The sequence below is a fragment of the Petromyzon marinus genome, chromosome 52, assembly GCF_048934315.1.
Source record: "Petromyzon marinus isolate PM22_M1 ecotype Great Lakes invasive population chromosome 52, UKy_Petmar_22M1.pri1.0, whole genome shotgun sequence".
NCBI lineage: Eukaryota > Metazoa > Chordata > Hyperoartia > Petromyzontiformes > Petromyzontidae > Petromyzon > Petromyzon marinus.
In genome coordinates this window covers 1,456,856-1,462,103 of record NC_133718.1, presented here as the reverse complement: position 1 = coordinate 1,462,103, position 5,248 = coordinate 1,456,856, and positions in this window count along the sequence as shown.

Here is a 5,248-nt window from a genome sequence, read left to right as displayed (position 1 = left end):
TTAGCTCCATCTCTTTTCCAGCCCGTGTTTAGCTCCCCTCTATCCGGCCAAACAGAAGCTGATTGGACATGTAGCGTCTGGGCATGCGAGCAACGTGACCCAGCCAACCGCAGCCTCCTCGCCTGCAGTAGCATCTCACCCGTGATGGGGAAAAAAATATTCCTTAATTTGTGTGTTCGCGCGTTGAACTTCCTTCGCACCGTACGTAGCCAACCGTGCTCGTCGGAGGTGCGAGGGGAAGGAACAACAATCATTGATCTCTCGACCATCTGTGAGCTCCTCACACAATCCAGTGTGTGCAGGCTGAACCCCACGCAGGATGGGACCGTACACAGGGCCAGCCTGAATGTTTCTAACCAACTCCCCTACACACACGCACCTACACACAACAACCGCCATTCGCCACTAAGTGGCGGTGACGTCACCACGACGCTTGTGCCAGGCCATGTGCACCTTGAGGCAACGTGAAGTGTCGAACGCCCGCTGGCAGGAGGTCACGGGGCAGACCTAAGTGCCACGGGTCGACTGACTAAGATGACTGAGTTGACTGGCTGATGCACCTGTGCCCCCTACTATACCAACCTGCTGTGCTTTATCCATGCGGCGCTCCGCTCGTTGTTATGAGCGTCGCTCCTCCGCCCTCCGTTGTTGTTGGAGGGCGACTGCCTCCAACTGCCCAGCAGCGTTCTTCACGAGCCTCCTCCACAGAGGCCGATCTTGACACCGTTGGTACCAGTCATCGGCAAGTCCACTCAGCTCCACGTCCTCCTGCACCATATCACTCCATCTCTTCTCTAGCCCGTGCCGCGCCCGTTTAGCCCCCTCGATCCGGCCGAACAAAAGCTGTTTCGGCATGCGGTGGCTGGGCATGCGGGCTACATGACCCAGCCAACGCAGCATTGCCTGCCGGAGGAGCTCACCGATGGGACCTTGCCCAGATCTTTCAAGAATTTGTGAGCTCCTCACACAATCCAGCCTGGTTAAACCCAGCATGGATCGTAGGCAGGCTAGCCTAAATGTTTCTAACCGGCGAAGATGTTCCATTAAGGGGATCCACGTTTCGCAAGCCTAGAGAAGGGAGGGAATGACCGTGGCCGAGAAGATCTGAAGCTTAGCGCCGAGCGACAGACCAGGTAGCTTCCACACAGCGTTACGCAACCGATTAAAAGATATTGCCGCTCGACTGATTCCGAGTGAAACCTCTGCTGTTAAACTGGAGCCGGTCATAAGCACACTGCCCAGGTATGGGAAACTCTCCACCCTCTCCACAACTGCCCCATCACCGATTGGGAGTTGTGGGGGTGGAGTGTCCGATGGTACAAAATACCCAGGCAGGTGCTTAGTTTTGGTGGGGCTGTTGGTAAGGCCCCATCTCTTAGTGGCACGCTCCAGTCTCAGCAGCAGCGTCTCCAACTCCTCCTTCGAATGAGCAGCTATTACCAAATCATCGGCATACATTGAAGGTTTCACGAACTACGTAGTCAAAATAGATGTTAAATAATGTGGGTACCAGAGGACATTCCTGTCGCACCCCAAGGTGTACAGGGAATGGCTCTGATTCCCGGCCACGTAGTTTTACCCGGGCCCGCTCACCATCATGAAGGTCCTTAATGATCGTGAGCAGGGGGTCAGAGACTCCAAATGCACGAAGAACAACCGAGAGCCCAGGCCTACTGATGGTATCATAGGCCTTGACCAGGTCAATAAAGCAGAGATGTAGGTCTTGCTGGAATTCCCTACACCTCTGCTGTAGCAGGCGGACAGAAAATATGGCGTCTGTGCAGGACCGCCCTTTCCTGAAACCGCATTGGGGCTCCGCAAGCCTCTCCTCAGCGTGCCTGGCAAGGCGATGTTGAATAATCCTTGCCAGGACATACAAAGAACAAAGATCCCCCATATAGCCTTAGCAGACTGTAGGGGCAAGTGCTGTTAGCGAGCACCTATAAAGGCCGGTAACGGTACACCAGGGGGTGGGTGGCCAGCACCACGCCCGACCGGCTTTGTCTCCCTAGTGGAAATGTTTACACACCTCACCAGGTACTCATTTGAGGCCGAGTCGACCTAGCGGAGGCCCGGCACCGATTCAGATAATCGTCACTGGTGTGGGCCGTGAGCGGGAATCGAAACCGGGTTGCCAGGTTCATAGCGCAGCGCGCTAACCGCTACACTACCGCTCCCCACACACCTACACACACACGCACCTACACACACACACCTACACACACACACCTACACACACACACCTACACACACACACTCCCCGACACACACTCCCCGACACACACTCCCCGACACACACTCCCCGACACACACTCCCCGACACACACTCCCCGACACACACTCCCCGACACACACTCCCCGACACACACTCCCCGACACACACTCCCCGACACACACTCCCCGACACACACTCCCCGACACACACTCCCCGACACACACTCCCCGACACACACTCCCCGACACACACTCCCCGACACACACTCCCCGACACACACTCCCCGACACACACTCCCCGACACACACTCCCCGACACACACTCCCCGACACACACTCCCCGACACACACTCCCCGACACACACTCCCCGACACACACACACCTACACACACACACTTACACACACACACCTACACACACACGCACACTCGCACACACGCTTCGACCCGTCTCCATTTACAGCTTAAACAAAGCGTCGTGTAAATTAACCGACCTCGCTCACCTGCTCACCTGTGCCCACCTGTCCGCAGGTGACTTAATCTACTCCCCACCCACCATCTCTTGTACACTGCTGCGCACGCAGGAGGAGGGGCGGTGGTGTGGGTTGTGGGTGGGTGGCGGGTGGGTGGCGTGGGTTGTGGGTGGGGTGGGTGCGATGGTGTGGATTGTGGGTGGTGTGGGTTGTGAGTGGGTGGTGTGGGTTGTGGGTGGGTGGGGTGGGTGGTGAGGTTGGGGTGGGTGGGGTGGGGTGGGGTGGGTGGGTGGGATGGGTGGGGTGGGTGGGTGGGTGGGGTGGGTGGTGTGGGTAGGGTGGGTAGGGTGGGTGGAGTGGGGTGGTTCCCCTTACCCAGCCAGAGGCATTGCTTCCAGGGGAAGGGGTTCAGTACCCCCCACACACTGCGTGCTCTCGCGACAACACACAACACACACAACACACGCAACACACACACACACAACACACACACAACACTACACACAACACACACCACACACAACACACACACACAACACACACAACACACACAACACAACACACACAACACACCACACACAACACACACAACACACACACACAACACACAACACCACACACACCACACACAACACACACCACACACAACACACACACACAACACACACAACACACACAACACACACACAACACCACACACAACACACACAACACACACAACACACACACAACACACACAACACCACACACAACACACACAACACACCACACCACACACAACACACACAACACACCACACACAACACACACAACACACACACACAACACACCACACACACACAACACACACACCACACCACACACAACACACACACACACAAAACACACCACACCAAACACACCACACACAACACACACAACACCACACACAACACACACAACACACACACAACACACACACACAACACACACACACAACACACCACACCAAACACACACCACACACAACACACACAACACACACACCACACCAAACACACACACACCACACACAACACACAACACACACACAACACACCACACCAAACACACACACCACACACCACACACGAATGAATGAAATGAAAAGCGCAGCAGATAAAAAGTGGACGTTACAGAGACCCCCTGATGCTCTTCGCTAGAGCGGCTGGGCCATTGCGTGCCAGCCGAGCGCTGTCCGACATTTGTCAAAATCTGAGAAATTGCATCGCAAATAACTCAATGACGAGTTTATTTTTTAAATATACACATGTCAATATATATGTCATATACAGGGTGCTCCAAAGAGTGTTTTACACGTATATGGGAATCGTTTTTAATGGAAGAAAAAAACGGATAAAACACTGTAACATGATAACAAATGTACGTTAATAGCTTCAAAAAGTCAAAAAGTTGTTCGCCATCGTTGTCAACGCGTGGCCTGGGATCTTCTCCAGTGCCCGGGGCGGCACGTGGCTAGGGGCGTTGTTGCACGTTCTCAGCAGAAGTGTTAACATTGTTTTTCAAGCACCCTGTACTTCACAACACGGAGAGAGATCAGCCCCCCTCACTTCACCACCACCACCACCGCCACCGTGACAATGTGTTACTAGTACAGCACACCAGTGCGATGGAGAGTAAATCGACTACAACATTTACAATTCGAGTCCGACGTTTCGCCAGTAATCACAACCAGCATCATCAGGTGGACAGCCACAGCGTTGTGGAGACATCGTCCTCCTGCTTCAATCTTAAGTAGACGGGGGGGGGAGATAAATGTGATGTCGTCCCTTGTGAGCCACTCCGTTAAAGTTAATGACTCCTGAATGAAAAAAAATAATCCTGCAAAGCGCTCAATTTTAAGTGGTCATTGCAATTTACTCACAGCTGTAATTCTTGACTTTGTGAGTTCAATTTTGATTCAAAGCTTTCGTGACTGCAGGGATTCATATTCTTGGTTCTTTCGGTAAAGTCACGTAGAAGGGAGACAATAAAATAATAAAAACTATAAAACAATAAAAATTATCACGACGTTTCGACTGCAACACAGGCAATCATCATCAGGTGTGAAAACCACAGTAAGAAACTTTGAAAAAAAAATATTGCTGTGGTTTTCACACCTGATAATGATTGCTGTGTTACAGTCGAAACGTCGTGAGAATTTTATTGTTTTATATTTTTATTATTTTATTGTTTCCCTTCTTTGTGAGTTCAATTCATATTTGTGTGTCCGGAAGTACTGCAATCGCACGAAGTTTAACAGTTAGAGGCGCAGCCCTGCAATGTCTTGCTCCACCTAGAGGGGGAGCTCCAGAGACGAGGCGTCGCCTACTTTTCCCACGTCTTGCAAGAGGCGGGAGTTACCCACACTTTACCCCACAACCACACGCCACCCTGCTCATCATCTTCACCATCCTTCTCGTCGTCTTCACCATCCTTCTCATCATCTTCACCATCCTCCTCGTCGTCTTCACCATCCTTCTCATCATCTTCACCATCCTTCTCATCATCTTCACCATCCTTCTCATCATCTTCACCATCCT